Below are 19,543 nucleotides of genomic sequence, written 5' to 3' on the forward strand. Positions count from 1 at the left end.
AAGGTCTCCTATAAAATGGAGCTTTTCAGGTCCTCCATCCAGAGCTTCACTAGGGCTATCCGTCCATGTGGTGTGATTCCAAAGATAAACCTGATGCCTAGTGTGCATCTGTAAGTGGTTCCCGCAGGAGCTGAGAGCAAACCCCTGTGAGAACTTGAACTCTCATGGTAAGGAAGGAGTTGAGCGTACCGGAGTCACAGATGTTGTTGATCTTTTGCTGCAACTAATGCCAAGTACTTGTGGCTGAACAACGTCCACCTCAGCTTTATTTGGCCACATCTATACAGGAACATGATCTGGCTGCCCTGTCCCGGTGATTCAGGTTTTACTTCCAGTCCCAAATAGTACCTAAAAAAACAAGTCCTATAAAATTGGGCCACTTATGTTTAACTGGTAAGCCCAGGCCCCTAATACAGCACCAGCCATTTTTCCATTTCCGTTTTTTACTTCCCGCCTTCCAAAAGCCATCACGGTTTTATTTTTCCGCTCAGAGCTGTATGAGCTTAATTTTTTGCAGCACAAATTGTACTTCGTATTGTTACCATTCAATATTCCATACAATGTGCTGGGAAGCTGGAATAAATTCAGAATAGGGTGGACTTTCTTGGGTCCAGTTTTTTCAGCCTTCGTTGACATGTTATCTGTAGTCTGCAGCTAGGCACGAACATGGCAATTCCAAATTATTATGGAAATCATAATTTTCTTTAATTTTACTGACATGATCGATGCAGGTGACAGTATAATGTTCAAACTGCTAAGAGGATAAATCACACTTTATTGCACATACCCACCGTTACAAATTATTCAGCACAGCAGAGTTTCTAAACATTTTATCCGTTGTTAAAAACTGAAAATGGTATATTGTTGAATTTGCAGCATTAAGAAGTCATATTCACTAAAATCAAAAAATTTCTTAACCTTCTTTGATGTCACCTTCACAATTCTCGCACCCATTGAACGTTAGAGTTTTTGAATAGTTTCTGCTTGAATTTTTTTGCAGGATGTCAGGATCTGCTGTTTCAATGTGACCTGCCTCGATCTCGATTAGGGCCCCTTCACAGAGAGTTTATGCTCCTCTGATTCAGACACGTATACACGAGCGCTTCAAAACACATCCCATTCACTTCAATGGGAGCGCGTGTAAAGCCGGCTTTATGCGCGCTCCCATTAAAGTGAATGGGATGTGTTTTGAAGCGCTCGTGTATACGTGTCTGAATCAGCAGAGCATATACTCCATGTGAAGGGGCCCTTACATCTTTTGCTTGAGGATACTTCATAGGTTCTTAGTATGGTTGAGGTCAGGGGAGGTTGGTGGCCAAACTGTGAGTTTATCACTTTTTATGCCCGTAGCAGCCAATACGCAGGGATTTTCTATGCTGCATGAGTTGGAGCATTGTCCTGCATGAAGATGTTTTTCTACAGAAAGCATGGTTCTTTTTATTGTACCATGGAAAAAAGCGGCCAGTCACTTTACTTAGCAAGGTCATTTCCACTCCTTTAGGAATCCTAAAGGGTCCTACCAGATCTCTCCCTATTCTGGCCCAAAACATGACTCTGCCACCTCCTTGTTGACTTCACATCCTTGTTGGGATATGGTGGCTATCCCCACCCATCCACTGCTCCATCCATCCGGACCATCCAGAATTGCACGCCACTCATCAGTAAAATGAGTCTTCATGTATGTCTGGGCCCATTGCAACCTTTTCTGCTTGTGAGCACTTTTTAGGGGTGGCCGAAGAGTAGGTTTATGCACAACTGCAAGAGTCTGAAGGATCCTACACCTTGAGGTTTGTGGGACTCCAGAGGCACCAGCAGCTTCATATACCTATTTTTTGCTTTGTAATGGTATTTTGGAATCTGCTGTCTAAATCCAATGAATTTCCTGACAGAAACCTTCCTCATTCTGCCTTTATCTGCATGAACCTGTCTGGGCAGAGTGAGACACAAATCTCTTCACAGTACGATGATCATGCTTAAGTTTTTGTGAAATTATATGGGCTCACCCGGCAAACTAATTATCACAGGTGCTTGAGATTGATTTTAGTGATCCAAAGAGCCCCAAGAGACAAGACCATCCATGAGTTTAGGCTCCTCGTTGTCTAGGCAATAAAAGGCTGCCCCAGATCTTGTCATGGGGGATGATGATCCTAGCCAATATGGAGGTTCCTCAGTCAGGATTGAGTGAAGCATCTGAAGGGTTAATGCCGAAAATCAGCTCCTGAGCGACTGTTATGTTTAAACACCCGACATCTGCCATAATAGTATGACGAGAAAGCTAAAGATTTTAAAGTGGAACAACACCTTAAAATGTCATGAATCATCGGTTCTAAGGGCTCTGTGAGAAAAAAGGAGTCAGCAACAGAAAAGTCCAATCAAGAAGATATTTCCCATATTTACGTCTCTACGTCTTGTATTCTGTTCACTCACAGTAACTTCATATAGTTCTAATACAAACTAATGGTTTCCTAGTCCCAAAATATTTGCCTTTCCTTCATGACAGCAGGAGATAAAAAAAAATAGGAAGAAATTGTTGATATTCCAGCTGTATTTCTACATCATATTATAGACTTCAGCCATAACGTTATAACATTTTCATCCATAACGTTATAACATTTCCATCCATATATTGTTCAGATTGTGGCTGAATGTGGGAATATACAGCCGGGAAAATCTCACAGGACTTAGAATTTATATATTCTACCTAAATTTTTTGCAGAGAATGGTGATTTATGTAGATAAACTGTTTTCCCTTAGTCATAACAGCAGCACAATGTGGGTTATTTCTGCCCCTGCGTGCTGGTAGGACAGATGGAATATTTTAATCAGCAATTAATTTAAATATGCATGACTATACCCTATAAGAGGGCACTGGAACCTCCTCCTTGTGTGTTAATACAAGAGTATAAGATGAATAATAGGGAGGGAAGCCTTGTGCTGCTGTTATGACTAAGAGAAAACAGTTTATCTACATAAACCACCATTCCCTGTCGTCATACAGCAGCACAATGTGTTGAGATGTCAAGTAATCCCTTTAGGGAGGGTTTCCTCAACTTAACTTACAGAGCTCAAGACAGAACGGCCAAAGGCCGTCGCGTCCGAAGCACGTGAGCTCAGCCTATAGTGCTTCACGAAGGTGTTATGAGATGACCATGAAGCTACTGAGCAAATCTGTTCCAGAGACACTGCCTTCTTCTCCGCCCAGTAGTTACGACAGCCCTCGTGGAGTGAGCTGTGATAACCTGGAGGAGAAAAACCTTGGGAGAAGAAAGCCAACCTGATGGTCTCTCTGACCCATCGAGAAAAAAAGGTTTGGAGGCCTCCAGGCCCCTCGATTTCTCTGCTAAATTAATCAGGATATTTCCAGATCTCCTGAAAGCTTGCGTACATTGTAGGTAGATGTGCAAGCACCTACCCAAATCAAGTGAATGAAGCCTTACCTCCTCAGGCGAGGAGGGAGCAGGAAAAAAGACTGGCAAAGATATAAGCTGATTTAGATTTGTCAGTGAAGGGACTTTGGGTCTGAATTCCGGCAAAAAACGTAATTGTACCCTGTTCTCAAAGAAAGAGGTACAGGGTTCCTCGGAAGAGAGCACTTGAAGCTCTCCCACTCTCTTGGCTGAGGTAATCGCAAGCAAGAAGGTTGTCTTGTAGGCCAGGAATTTCAGATCTACCTGATCTAGCGGCTCAAATGGGGAGTCGCAAAGACCCGAAAGGACCGTCCTTTAGAAAATTACCAACTAAAGGGTGTTGAGTTAAACGCCTCCTCAGATAGGCGGACAGGGCTGCCACGTGAACCTTCAAGGTAGAGGGGCTAGATCTCTGTCTAGGCCGTCCTGGAGAAAGTCCAAAACCGATTCCACCAATGGGTTATTAGAAACAATCCTGCATTCAGAGCACCAAGCTTTGAAGATCCTCCAGATCCTGCGATAATTCCTGTTGGTGGAATCCGCTCTTGCATGGGCAAGCGTTCTCAGGACAGCCTCTGACAGTCCACTATTCAGTAATAGGGACTGGTCAACCTCCAGGCTGTCAGGTTGAATCTCACCAGATCCTGACATCTCTGTCCACCTTGAGTGACCAGGTCTGGGAGAGGGGGGAAGCCTCCAGTAAATGCCTTGACTCATCTGTATGAGCTGGGCAAATCAAGTCCTTTTCAGCCAGAACGGGATGATGGCAATCGCCTGGACTTGGTCCTGTCTTATTTTCATCTATACTCTGGGAATGATGGGAACTGTCGGGAATATGTAAACCAGCCTGAACCTCCATGGGATGGACAGGGCATCCACTGCCAAGGGATCATCCTCCTGATACAGAGAGCAGAACTTCTCCACCTTGGCGTTGAGTTGGGTTGCCATGAGGTCGACTTCTGGAAGCCCCCACATCTGGACAATACGTTGGAATTGAGGGACCATTCTCCTGATATGGTAATACCTCGACTTAACTGATCCGCTACTATGTTCAGAGAGTCCTTGATGTGAACAGCGGTCAACTGGGACAGGTTCGTCTCGGCCCAGGCAAATATCAGATTCATCACTTTCAGGAGACGTCTGGACCTGGTACCTCCCTGCCTGTTTAGGTACAACACTTACGTCATGTTGTCTGTTCGCACTTTGCCAGCCTTCCCCTTGAGGTATGGGGCGAAGTGCATCAGTGCTAGGTAAATAGCCTTGAGTTCCCTCTGATTGGAGGATCCCTCTTCCAAGCTGCTCCAATCCCCTTGAACAGTCCTTTCGTCTAAGTGGGCTCCCCATCCCGTTTGGGATGCATCTGTTGTCAACAGGGTCCACTCTGGTTGGACCAAGGACCTTCTGTCTTTCAGGTGTATCCGCCATCTGAGGGAAAGACGGGTACTGGGAGAAAAGCAGATTTTCTTGTGCAACCCCTGGCGAGACCTGTTCCAGGCGCTCAACACTTCCGTCTGAAGGAGACGCAAATGCCATAAAGACCAAAGGACCACCTTGGCCGAGGAGGACATCAAGACAAGGCATCTCATGGCGGTCCTGATAGATATCTGCCGAGTTTTGTAGAGAAACTGGGCAGCCGTCGGTATTCTCAACTTCCTTGGACTGGTAAGAGAGATCTGCAGAGTCTCTGAGTCCAGGAGGAATCCTAGAAACTTCCTCCAGGTGGATGGAATCACCTCTGACTTCTCCCAATTGATTAGCCAACCTAACCTCTACAGGAAGGTGGAGGCTATTAGAAGATGACGTTGGAGGACTGGGAGTGACCAAGCTGGAGACTGGAGCCCCCACCTTTGTAAAGGTGTGAGGAGCGGATGAAATGCCGAAGAGTAGAGTAGATGAGCTCTTTCCGGATGTTTCCATTCTGTTTCCATCAGCCTGGCTAGGGCTGCATCCACATGGAAGGCCCTCCGCCCCCCAGATGTGGATGAGGAGGCTTCCCCATCAACATCCTGGTCGCCTGACTGCATGGACTTCAGCAGTTTCCCCATCTTATCCATGGGGAGTATGGGTCTGCTGGAATTGACATCCTCGTCCAAAGAAACAGTTTGGTCGCCCATGGTTAATCGCACCAGCGATGGCAAGGACAAAGGGCGCCTATCAGTGCGCTGTTTCTTGGCAATGTGGGAAATGGAATCCCTGATGTCCTTTGCTCTTGTAATGGAAACAGAGAGAAAAAAGGGCGTCCAACGGCTGGACGGTTAGCAAAAAAGAAAAAACTCACCATGTAGTCTTTCTTTTACCCAGAAAATAACGTCTCAAGTAGAAATGTTCTCGGGAGGAGGGCCTCTGCTAGAATGGCAGTGGACCCATACATAGCCTGGGCCAAAGGGGAAGGAAAAATATTTAAAACCTCTGGGGGGGGGAGGTTTCGGTGAGAAAAAAACCTACCATCAGGCAGGGGAATTTTGCATTCAACGCAGGCCTCCTCTTAGAGGAGATTCCGTCTTCTAGGGTCTTCCAGAGGAAGGGTAGTAGAAGACATACTGGGCTACAAGCCACTCACTCTACGGAAAGAAACACATTAGTGTATGACCATAGGAAAATAATAGCAAGACTGCATACTCACGGAAAGGCCACCCAGCACTTGAATAATTGGGCTGAATAGCACAAGAAGCTCCAAACCAATGAAGCAACAGCTACACAAATACAGGCTAGTGCCAGCAAGCCCCACTAGTAACTAGTAAGGCCCAGAGCCTCCAGAGGAGGGATCCCCTATTGGGAAGGTGCCGGAAGGGGCACTCCAAAACATAATGAGAACAAAATAGGTGCTCAGAACCTTGAAACCCTGCAAGAAAAGCAGGGATAAAACATAGAAAAAAAAAAAATTTAAGTTCAGCTCACCTATAAGTTAATAAAGTAACTAGTAACTAGTAAGGCCCAGAGCCTCCAGAGGAGGGATCCCCTATTGGGAAGGTGCCGGAAGGGGCACTCCAAAACATAATGAGAACAAAATAGGTGCTCAGAACCTTGAAACCCTGCAAGAAAAGCAGGGATAAAACATAGAAAAAAAAAAATTTAAGTTCAGCTCACCTATAAGTTAATAAAGTAACTAGTAACTAGTAAGGCCCAGAGCCTCCAGAGGAGGGATCCCCTATTGGGAAGGTGCCGGAAGGGGCACTCCAAAACATAATGAGAACAAAATAGGTGCTCAGAACCTTGAAACCCTGCAAGAAAAGCAGGGATAAAACATAGAAAAAAAAAAAAAATTTTAAGTTCAGCTCACCTATAAGTTAATAAAGTCCCAAGGCTTTGCTTGTCCATGATCTTGCGGGGTGCACGGCAAACACTCTATTCCAAGAGTGTGTGGTACAATTTCCATATGAAAAAAGGGTGTCCGGCAACTCTCCATTAAAATATAACTTTTATTAGTCCTACATCATAAAATGACCAAAAATTGGATGTATCCAGGAAGAGAAACAAATAGAAAAAACCGCCTAAAAAAACGCAGACGTGTTTCGGAACGTTAGTTCCTTCCTGCAAGAAAAGCAGGGATAAAACATAAAGATCTTGCCACACAAGCAAGGAGCTGGCCGCAAGGGCGGGAGCTAACCAACACCGCCCAAGGCCTGCCCCTCACCGGACAGACGGCCTAGCAGTAGGCTGGAAGTGGAGCAAGCGACTGGAAGTAGGCCGCAAGAACAGTAGCAAAAAGAAGTAACAAAACCCCCAAAACCCAGTCAAGGAGGACACAAAGTCCTCCCCACCTGTCCTACCTTCCGAAGGACAGAAAAAACACACGGGGGAAGGTTCCAGTGCCCTCTTATAGGACCTAGTCATGCATATGTAAATTAATTGCTGATTAAAATATTCCATCTGTCCTACCAGTACGCAGGGGCAGAAATACCCCACATTGTGCTGCTGTATGACAACAGGGAATGAGAAGAATCAGTGACCCTTCTGTGCTTTATATAGTGGAGACTCCTCACCTGGGCGGTTCCCTGTAGGAATGTCCTCCTCACACTCCTCATCACCACTCACATAAGGCTCTTCTTTCATCTTTACGCCTATAGCATTTATATCATCCAGATCTTTACGCTGATGGAAAATCTATGAAAAAAAGTAAACAAACAGGTGGAAAAAAAATCAGGGAATGTAGATAAAGAGTTAAAATATCATTAATCATTTTAACGACCAAAATGACCTGACAGCGGGAGATATCAAGAAAAGCTGGACATAGATATTAGATGATGATGACGGCTCAATGACAACCACGAGAACCTCATACAAATGTATACTCAGCATGGCTAAACCTGCTTCAGGTAGTGTCAGTGGAGGAGATCAGATTCTACCAGATACATCCAGGGTTGTAGTCTCCATAGCCAGAAGATTGTGAGAAGATCCAGACATCATGTAATGTGTATGGTCAGCTTTATCCTCCATCTCCACCTCTCATTACATAAGTATAAAACATCTAATACTGCTGGATAACCCAAGACTGACCACAAGGACTTCACAGCCCATTTACACATCATAGGGAATATCTCCATCTACCTGATCATCCTGTGGAAGAAGAGGACTGGGACATCTCTCCGGTGTTGTCCTCTTACTGGATCTACCTGTAGGAAACACAGACAAGGACTGAAATCATTCTGTACATACAAATAATGGAAGTCCATGTGTATATAGTCATGTCTATTACCTGCTGATGTGAGGGGCTGGTGGTCCTCCATCATCACCTCCTTGTACAGATCCTTGTGTCCTTCTAAATACTCCCACTCCTCCATGGAGAAATAGACAGCGACATCCTGACACCTTATAGGAACCTGACAACACAATGATACAGTCATCACCCCGACCCCTCCAGTTACTGTATAATGTCCCAGCATTCCCAGCAGTGTCACCTCTCCAGTCAGCAGCTCCAGCATCTTGTTGATGACTTCTAGGATCTTCTGTCTATTGATCTCCTCCTGTATCAGGGGGTGGGGTGGAGGTCCCAGGATTAGGCTCAGGATTCCTCCATATCCTTCATACCCAGGAGCCTGACAGCGCCCACTAGAGGTCTTCTTCACTACTGTGTACTCCTGGTTATGGGGAGACACATTAATAAATCTCACTACATACATGTCCAGAGTTCATCACCTCTCCAGTCCTATCATCTGTTATTACTAGAGATAAGAATGATGTCATGATGACATCATCAGAATCTCTCACCTCTCCAGTAAGCTGGTAGATGATCTCTAGGGTGAGATTTAATAGACTTTCCGCCATCTTGTTCCTGTCTCTTTCCATCCTTGATGGATCAATCAGGAATATTCTCTTATATAGAAGATACTGAGAGGATTCTATATTGTAGGAACCTGAATGGAGAGAAGATGAGACAATGTAATCACTACACAGAATCCCATGGAATAAATAAAGGATACGACGAGACAAGAAGAAATGATTTAGTAAGTTCTTTCTAGCGTAGAAGTAATAAACCTAAACCCTATATAAATGTGGTATCAGTGTAACTGTAGCGACCTGTAGAATAAAGCCATCATGTGATTTATACCGTAGGGTGAAGGCCCCGACTACTATTTACCTCTATGGGAGGGATGGAAACAGCCCAGAACAACCTCAGACAGCAAAAGACGCAAATATTGTCATCTCAGCCATGGAAGGAACAGCCGAGTCCTGAGACAACTAGAATTCTGTCAGGACTGTGAGCGACAACTGTATATATACCTCCTCCTGTACAGTAACCGTGGTGACAGGACCTGTGAAGATGTCACATGTGTGGGAGGAGTTAAAGAGTCACATGATCAGGTCCTGCTGTTATAGCATCAGCTGCTGAAGATAAAGGACCTTTGATGGTGTCATAGTCATGTGATCAGGTGATATGGGTCTCTTGAGCTGTCTGTGTGTGACGTGCATGTAGCAGAGCCGTCTCTGTGTGACTTGTATGTAGTGAAGCTGTGTGTGTGTGACGTGTATGTAGCAGAGTCATCTGTGAGTGATGTGTATGTAGTCCAAATGTAAAGCACCATGGAATTAATGGTGCTATATAAATAAACAATAATAATAGTGGAGCTGTGTGTGTGTGACGTGTATGTAGCAGAGCCCTCTGTGTGACGTGTATGTGATAGATCTGTCTGTGTGTGACATGTATGTAGCAGAGCCGTCCGTGTGTGACGTGTATGTGATAGAGCTGTCTGTGTGTAACTTGTAGTAGCGGAGCTGTCTGTGTGTAACTTGTATGTAGCTGAGCTTTTTGTGTGTCATATATGTGTCAGCGCTGTTTATGTAGATAGGGGAGAAGTTCTAGAACTGAGCTCTGATGAACTCCTATGGAGTATGCATTGAATGTGCGGTCAGAGACATAGGAGGAGAACAAAGAGAGAGTAAAGATTACTAAGGAGAAGTTTGTGGTCTACAGTGTCAGATGTTGCTGAGAGAGCCAGAAGAATAAGAAGAGAATCGTCCCCATTAGATTTAGCTTGATGGAGATCATTGGAGACTTGTGTGAGGGCAGTTCCAGTAGTGCAGAGAGAAGAAACTAGATAGTAAGGTCAAGAAGAGATAGCAGAGAGGGAGTGGATTAGGTGAGGAAAGACCAAGGAGTTTGGAGATGAATGGGAGATTGGAGACAGGTCGATAGATACCAGCATAGGACGGGACAAGGGAGGATTTCTTCAATATTGGGGTATTAGAGAAGAGGAAGGAAAGACCAGAAGAAAGAGAGAGGTTACATATTCTAGTAAGGTAAGTAGTGACAGCCGGGGACAGAGACTGGAGAAGATGTGAAAGAAGTGAAAAAAACCTATACATATCAATCACACAGTCAAAGCCACCCACCAGCTTGTTGAAGAATACAGGAAATGAGAATTCAGGGGAGCAGGCAAACTGGCGGGAGAGAGAGATGGGAAAACCTCTTTAGGCCAGGGCCCAATGTGACATAAATGCAGCGGAAAAAAATGTGGTGTTTTACAGTTACAGCAAAGTGGATGGGATTCTAGCGAATCTTATCCCCACTTTATGCTAAAATATGCACTGCAGAGACGCTTTGATTTCCAAAAACATCGCAGTTTTGGAAATTGCTACATATCAATTATAATTACACGTTTTTTATAGGGATTATTGATGCAAAAACCTCTGTGAACTTTCTGTTAAAAGTGCTGCGGGAAGAAATGCGTGCGATACATTGCTGCCATGGTTTTTCTGCGGCGATATTTTGCTATGGGACGTCACATGGTCCTTAGCCTTAAATGCATTCAAAGTGCATTTACCACTGAAAGGTGGATTGTCCTGACTGTACATCACATCGATAGAAGGTTTAAAAGTAAAAAAAAAATAATTCTGTGGGTTATTTGTGAATATACATATTAATAATATCTTTGATGGACAGAACACGTGTCAGTTCCAATAAGATAAGATAAGATAATCCTTTAATAGTCCCACATTGGGGAAATTTCAGCGTGTTACAGCAGCATAGTAATACAGATACAGGATAATACAGAGTAATATATTACAGACTTGGACACAGATAAGCTATGAGAAGAGAAGATATACTAGGAGTCCATAGCAGCTAAGGAAAAACAGAAGAGAAAGAGGAAGACCTCATGGTCATCCTCATAATCATTAGTTCTCTGTGCGGAGAGCTCTTCGTTTGGTCTGATGTAGATTATACAGCCTGGTCGCGGTTGGAAGGAAGGACCTGCGATAGCTCCTTCTCACACTTGGGGTGAAGCAGACGGTCGCTTACAGTGCTGCCAAGTCCCATCAGGGTCCCATACATGGGGTGGGATTTGTTCTCCCGCATGGAGATCACCACAGACAGTATCCTTCTGTCACCCACCACCTGTACTGGGTCCAAGGGGCTCCCCAGGACAGAGCTGGCCCTCCTGATCAGCCTGTCAAGTCTATTTCTGTCCCTGGTTGATATACTGCTTCCCCAGCAGGACACACCGAAAAAGATGGCTGAGGCAACCACAGAGTTGAAGAAGGCCCTAAGAAGTGTCCCCCGGACTCCGAAGGCCCTCAGCCTCCTGAGCAGGTAGAGTCTGCTGTGGCCCTTTCTGTGCAGCGCCTCCAGGTGATCAGCCCAGTCTAGTTTATTATTGAGGAGCACGCCTAGGTACTTATAGGTCCTGACTATCTCAATACATGTTCCTTGGATCTCCACCGGAGTCGGAGCACCTCTCCGTTTACTAAAGTCCACCACCATCTCCTTGGTCTTCCCAGCATTAATCCTGAGCTGGTTCTGCTGGCACCATTCAACAAAATCCCGGTTTAAATCTCTGTATTCCCTATCGTCGCCATCAGTGATAAGGCCGACTATAGCAGAGTCATCGGAGTACTTCTGTAAGTAACAGCTGGATGAGTTGTGCCTGAAGTCAGCAGTGTACCGTGTGAAGAGGAATGGGGCAAGAACTGTACCTTGTGGTGCCCCCGTACTACAGATCACAGTGTCAGACACATAGATGGAATAACTAGAAATCAATGGGTCAGTTTTGTTTATTAGATAGAAAAATTAATTAACAACACGAGAGGGTTGGATGAAAAACACAAGCAAACAAAAAAAAAAGACATTTTTTCCAAGGTGTATTAAAAAGGATGCAAAACAGATGACACTGGGGACACAGTGGATACACTGGAACGATGGACAATGGACATGGTTTGGTGTGAATCAGATATTACATTTATTTACAATTCAAAACACTGTGCTCCACTAGTCCTCTCCTATAATTCTATAAACTGTGCTCCACTAGTCCTTCTCCTATAATTCTATAAACTGTGCACCACTAGTCCTCCTCCTATGATTCTATACACTGTGCTCCACTAGTCCTCCTCCTATAATTCTATAAACTGTGCACCACTAGTCCTCCTCCTATAATTCTATACATTGTGCTCCACAGTCCTCCTCCTATAATTCTATAAACTGTGCACCACTAGTCCTCCTCCTATAATTCTATACATTGTGCTCCACAGTCCTCCTCCTATAATTCTATAAACTGTGCTCCACTAGTCCTCCTCTTATAATTCTATACATTGTGCTCCACAGTCCTCCTCCTATAATTCTATATACTGTGCTCCACTAGTCCTCCTCCTATAATTCTATATACTGTGCTCCACTAGTCCTCCTCCTATAATTCTATATACTGTGCTCCACTAGTCCTCCTCCTATAATTCTATACACTGTGCCCCACTAGTCCTCCTCCTATAATTCTATAAACTGTGCTCCACTAGTCCTCCTCCTATAATTCTATACACTGTGCCCCACTAGTCCTCCTCCTATAATTCTATAAACTGTGCCCCACTAGTCCTCCTCCTATAATTCTATATACTGTGCCCCACTAGTCCTCCTCCTATAATTCTATAAACTGTGCTCCACTAGTCCTCCTCCTGTAATTCTATATACTGTGCTCCACCAGTCCTCCTCCTATAATTCTGTACACTGTGCTCCACTAGTCCTCCTCCTATAATTCTATATACTGTGCTCCACTAGTCCTCCTCCTATAATTCTATATATTGTGCTCCACTATTCCTCCTCCTATAATTCTATAAACTGTGCTCCACTAGTCCTCCTCCTATAATTCTATAAACTGTGCTCCACTAGTCCTCCTCCTGTAATTCTATATACTGTGCTCCACCAGTCCTCCTCCTATAATTCTGTACACTGTGCTCCACTAGTCCTCCTCCTATAATTCTATACACTGTGCTCTACTAGTCCTCCTCCTATAATTCTATATATTGTGCTCCACTATTCCTCCTCCTATAATTCTATAAACTGTGCTCCACTAGTCCTCCTCCTATAATTCTATAAACTGTGCTCCACTAGTCCTCCTCCTATAATTCTGTACACTGTGCTCCACTAGTCCTCCTCCTATAATTCTATATACTGTGCCCCACTATTCCTCCTCCTATAATTCTATAAACTGTGCTCCACTAGTCCTTCTCCTATAATTCTATATACTGTGCCCCACTAGTCCTCTTCCTATAATTCTATATACTGCACTCCACTTGTCCTCCTCCTGTAATTCTGTACACTGTGCTCCACTAGTCCTCCTCCTATAATTCTATATACTGTGCCCCACTATTCCTCCTCCTATAATTCTATAAACTGTGCTCCACTAGTCCTTCTCCTATAATTCTATATACTGTGCCCCACTAGTCCTCTTCCTATAATTCTATATACTGTGCTCCACTTGTCCTCCTCCTGTAATTCTATATACTGTGCTCCACTAGTCCTCCTCCTATAATTCTATATATTGTGCTCCACTATTCCTCCTCCTATAATTCTATAAACTGTGCTCCACCAGTCCTCCTCCTATAATTCTGTACACTGTGCTCCACTAGTCCTCCTCCTATAATTCTATATACTGTGCTCTACTAGTCCTCCTCCTATAATTCTATATATTGTGCTCCACTATTCCTCCTCCTATAATTCTATAAACTGTGCTCCACTAGTCCTCCTCCTATAATTCTATAAACTGTGCTCCACTAGTCCTCCTCCTATAATTCTGTACACTGTGCTCCACTAGTCCTCCTCCTATAATTCTATATACTGTGCCCCACTATTCCTCCTCCTATAATTCTATAAACTGTGCTCCACTAGTCCTTCTCCTATAATTCTATATACTGTGCCCCACTAGTCCTCTTCCTATAATTCTATATACTGTGCTCCACTAGTCCTCCTCCTATAATTCTATAAACTGTGCACCACTAGTCCTCCTCCTATAATTCTATAAACTGTGCTCCACTAGTCCTCCTCCTATAATTCTATACATTGTGCTCCACTAGTCCTCCTCCTATAATTCTATATACTGTGCTCCACTAGTCCTTCTCCTATAATTCTATATACTGTGCCCCACTAGTCCTCCTCCTATAATTCTATATACTGTGCTCCACTAGTCCTCCTCCTATAATTCTATATACTGTGCTCCACTAGTCCTCCTCCTATAATTCTATACACTGTGCTCCACTAGTCCTCCTCCTATAATTCTATACATTGTGCTCCACTAGTCCTCCTCCTATAATTCTATATACTGTGCTCCACTAGTCCTTCTCCTATAATTCTATATACTGTGCCCCACTAGTCCTCTTCCTATAATTCTATATACTGTGCTCCACTAGTCCTCCTCCTATAATTCTATAAACTGTGCACCACTAGTCCTCCTCCTATAATTCTATAAACTGTGCACCACTAGTCCTCCTCCTATAATTCTATAAACTGTGCTCCACTAGTCCTCCTCCTATAATTCTATACATTGTGCTCCACTAGTCCTCCTCCTATAATTCTATATACTGTGCTCCACTAGTCCTTCTCCTATAATTTTATATACTGTGCCCCACTAGTCCTCCTCCTATAATTCTATATACTGTGCTCCACTAGTCCTCCTCCTATAATTCTATATACTGTGCTCCACTAGTCCTCCTCCTATAATTCTATACACTGTGCTCCACTAGTCCTCCTCCTATAATTCTATACATTGTGCTCCACTAGTCCTCCTCCTATAATTCTATATACTGTGCTCCACTAGTCCTCCTCCTATAATTCTATACACTGTGCTCCACTAGTCCTCCTCCTATAATTCTATACATTGTGCCCCACTAGTCCTCCTCCTATAATTCTGTATACTGTGCCCCACTAGTCCTCCTCCTATAATTCTATATACTGTGCTCCACTAGTCCTCCTCCTATAATTCTATACACTGTGCTCCACTAGTCCTCCTCCTATAATTCTATACATTGTGCTCCACTAGTCCTTCTCCTATAATTCTATATACTGTGCCCCACTAGTCCTCTTCCTATAATTCTATATACTGTGCTCCACTAGTCCTCCTCCTATAATTCTATAAACTGTGCACCACTAGTCCTCCTCCTATAATTCTATAAACTGTGCTCCACTAGTCCTCCTCCTATAATTCTATAAACTGTGCTCCACTAGTCCTCCTCCAATAATTCTGTACACTGTGCTCCACTAGTCCTCCTCCTATAATTCTATACACTGTGCCCCACTATTCCTCCTCCTATAATTCTATAAACTGTGCTCCACTAGTCCTTCTCCTATAATTCTATATACTGTGCCCCACTAGTCCTCCTCCTATAATTCTATATACTGTGCTCCACTAGTCCTCCTCCTATAATTCTATATACTGTGCTCCACTAGTCCTCCTCCTATAATTCTATACACTGTGCCCCACTAGTCCTCCTCCTATAATTCTATAAACTGTGCTCCACTAGTCCTCCTCCTATAATTCTATAAACTGTGCTCCACTAGTCCTCCTCCTATAATTCTGTACACTGTGCTCCACTAGTCCTCCTCCTATAATTCTATACATTGTGCTCCACTAGTCCTCCTCCTATAATTCTACATACTGTGCTCCACTAGTCCTTCTCCTATAATTCTATATACTGTGCCCCACTAGTCCTCTCCTATAATTCTATATACTGTGCTCCACTTGTCCTCCTCCTATAATTCTATAAACTGTGCACCGCTAGTCCTCCTCCTATAATTCTATACACTGTGCCCCACTAGTCCTCCTCCTATAATTCTATAAACTGTGCTCCACTAGTCCTCCTCCTATAATTCTATAAACTGTGCTCCACTAGTCCTCCTCCTATAATTCTATAAACTGTGCTCCACTAGTCCTCCTCCTATAATTCTATAAACTGTGCACCACTAGTCCTCCTCCTATAATTCTATACATTGTGCTCCACTAGTCCTCCTCCTATAATTCTATATACTGTGCTCCACTAGTCCTCCTCCTATAATTCTATATACTGTGCCCCACTAGTCCTCTCCTATAATTCTATAAACTGTGCTCCACTAGTCCTCCTCCTATAATTCTATATACTGTGCTCCACTAGTCCTCCTCCTATAATTCTATATACTGTGCCCCACTAGTCCTCTCCTATAATTCTATAAACTGTGCTCCACTAGTTCTTCAAAAAGAGGATGTACAAGTCCTGACTCCTGATGTCCAGTGGTAAGAGAGTATCTTTACTTTATCTGCTGGATTTTCTCCTTCAGCAAAATAGATCATACATTTTATGTTCCAGTCTATAGTTATTACATTCATATGACAATAGTCAATGTATATGTTTTTTATAAGATCAGAAGGGGCATTTTCTTACAGTCCAGTAGTGAGAGAAGAAAGGACAGTTAGTGGAGGCTTCTGAACCATGGATAAGTCCGAGTATAAAGGGGGGTGGCGCATTAGGGGTCGCTTGTCTCAACCTGATAAAGAAATCCCCTGCCCCAAATCTGTCTGGGTCCAGATTGGTGATAGGCCCCAGGGACTTAGAGAAAGTATAACAATGTTTTTATGGGGGACTGTGAAGGTTATAATTATGTAATGTAGGAAAAACATTGTTATCCTTTAAAGCTGAATGCTAGATGTAGTTGCTTATGCTTGAAACTGTTATAATGTTATATCACAAGATGGCACCTGTATCCAAGATGGGTGCAAGAAAAACAAATGCTTGGCTTGCTGCCCAAGGTCAACACACAGAAGCGGGCTATATATGGCACTGCATACACTTTTTCTATTTGATTGAGATGTACCATACCCATCAGGGATGAATATGAAAACTTACGTTGTTGTTATATCACTTCCTTTCTCTGCTACTATTTAACTCTGTGTTCTCAATAAAAAGTGCGTCAGTATACAATTTTAAGCTGAGGAAAGACTGAATACCAACAAAGCCTTATTAATTAGGATGACGACAGTTACCCGAGATTAAGGGTCAATTAGTCATAAACGCGACTATGACCTTATCACTATAGACACTGCTGTGACGCTGACTGTCAGAAACGCCCTTCTGACAGTGAAGAGCTACGGTATCAGCACCGATAGCTCTTCACTGGGGGCACAGAATGGGAAAGCTGATAGTGCGCAGGAGGTGAAAGGTCCTCTTTAAAAAGTGACACTTTTTGGAGACTTTTTTCTGATTTTAATATAGTTCCCAAAACTGTCTTGTCCTAAAAGGGTTAATAATAAATCTACTTCCCACCCTCCCCCTATAATCCTGCCTTCCCCTTACATCAGCCATGGTTACAGGACCTCTGATGATGTCACATGTGGGAGGAGTCAACAATTCACATGATCAAGTTCTGCTCTTATAGCTTCATTATTATTATTATTTATTTATATAGCACCATTAATTCCATGGTGCTTTACATTTGGGGGTTACATACAATACACAAAATATACAGGTAGATATAATACTAACAATGACCGACTGGCACAGTGGGGTAGAGGGCTCTGCCCGCAAGGGCTTACAATCTGTGAGGGAAGGGGGTAGAGACAGAAGGAGAGGGGGGAGACTGTACAGATGGCGGCGCGGCAATAGTGTTATTGGAGGTTGTAGGCCTTCCTGAATAGGTGAGTCTTCAGGGCCTTCTTGAATCCTGTGATTGTGTCGGGTCAGTCTTATGTGTCGTGGTAAGGAGTTCCAGAGTATGGGGGATGCACAAGAGAAATCTTAGTGCTTTTTGAAATGTGTTTTGGGTCATTGTCCTGCTGGAAGACCCATGACCTCTGAGGGAGACCCAGCTTTCTCACACTGGGCCCTACATTATGCTGCACAATGTGTTGGTCGTCTTCAGACTTCATAATGCCATGCACTCGGTCAAGCAGTCCAGTGCCAGAGGCAGCAAAGCAACTCCAAAACAGCAGGGAACCTCCGCCATGTTTGACTGTAGGGACCGTGTTCTTTTCTTTGAAGGCCTCTTTTTTTTCCTGTAAACTCTATGTTGAGGCCTTTTCCTACTTTTGTCTCATCTGACCAGAGAATATTCTTCCAAAACGTTTTTGGCTTTCTCAGGTAAGTTTTGGCAAACTCCAGCCTGGCATTTTTATGTCTCTGGGTAAGAAGTGGAGTCTTCCTGGGTCTCCTACCATACAGTCCCTTTTCATTTCAGCGGATAGTATGGGTTGACACTGTTGTACCCTCGGACTGCAGGGCAGCTTGAACTTGTTTGGATGTTAGTCGAGGTTCTTTATCCACCATCCACACAATCTTGCGTTGAAATCTCTCACCAATTTTTCTTTTTCGTCCACATCTAGGGAGGTTAGCCACAGTGCCATGGGCTTTAAACTTCTTGATGACACTGCGCACGGTAGACACAGGAACATTCAGGTCTTTGGAGATGGACTTGTAGCCTTGAGATTGCTCATGCTTCCTCACAATTTTGCTTCTCAAGTCCTCAGACAGTTCTTTGGTCTTCTTTCTTTTCTCCATGCTCAGTGTGGTCACACAAGGACACAGGACAGAGGTGGAGTCAACTTTAATCCATTTCAACTGGCTGCAAGTGTGATTTAGTTATTGCCATCACCTGTTAGGTGCCTCAGGTAAGTAACAGGTGCTGTTAATTACACAAATTAGAGAAGCATCACATGATTTTTTAAACAGTGCCAATACTTTTGTCCACCCCCTTTTTTATGTTTGGTGTGGAATTATATCCAATTTGGCTTTTTGACAATTCTTTTTGTGGTTTTCCATTAAAGACAAATTAAATGAAAATAACAGTACCAAAGAATTTGTGATTGCAATCATTTTCTGGAAGACAATGAGTATTATTTGACAGAATTGCAGGGGTGCCAATACTTTTGGCCACCACTGTACATGTTTAACATGACCCTTCCTCGATATATAAAAAAAACCTTTCCTGTCATCTCCTGCTGGCTGCTAAAGCAGTCCTACCGAGATGGTGGAAGTCTACAGATCACCCCAACATAGAGGAACAGCTTGAGGAGGCAACTCAGAATATGGAAGAGGTTATGGCTGACACTCCAGAGAATCCATCCTACTGCACCACCATCTTCTCCTACTGGATTGCCTTCCAGTATTCCCCTGCCTTATTCCATATTTATCTCACATGCTGTGCATTTACTTCTGATCCTCCTTAAGATGGTTCTTCTCCTTCATTGGAGTCCAGTTGTGTTTAATTAAACTGATTGGACTTAGGAAAGGCGCCCAGGAAAGGGTATTTGAACCCTACAAATTGTACAGCGCTGCAGAATATGTTGGCGCTATATAAATAAAATTTATTATTATTTTATAGATATATAGTCCTAGGAGCCCTGACAGTGTCATACACTATGTATTGTAGATATATAGTCCTAGGAGTCCTAACAGTATTCTACACTATGTTT

The 19,543-nt window shown here is 43.5% G+C and overlaps 1 pseudogene; it reads right to left on the reverse strand.

Moving 5' to 3' along the window:
* The window catches only part of LOC142188928 (uncharacterized), a 50,685-nt pseudogene that overhangs the window by 15,471 nt on the left and 15,671 nt on the right, over window positions 1-19,543 (reverse strand).

Source organism: Leptodactylus fuscus, chromosome 1, assembly GCF_031893055.1.
Source record: "Leptodactylus fuscus isolate aLepFus1 chromosome 1, aLepFus1.hap2, whole genome shotgun sequence".
NCBI lineage: Eukaryota > Metazoa > Chordata > Amphibia > Anura > Leptodactylidae > Leptodactylus > Leptodactylus fuscus.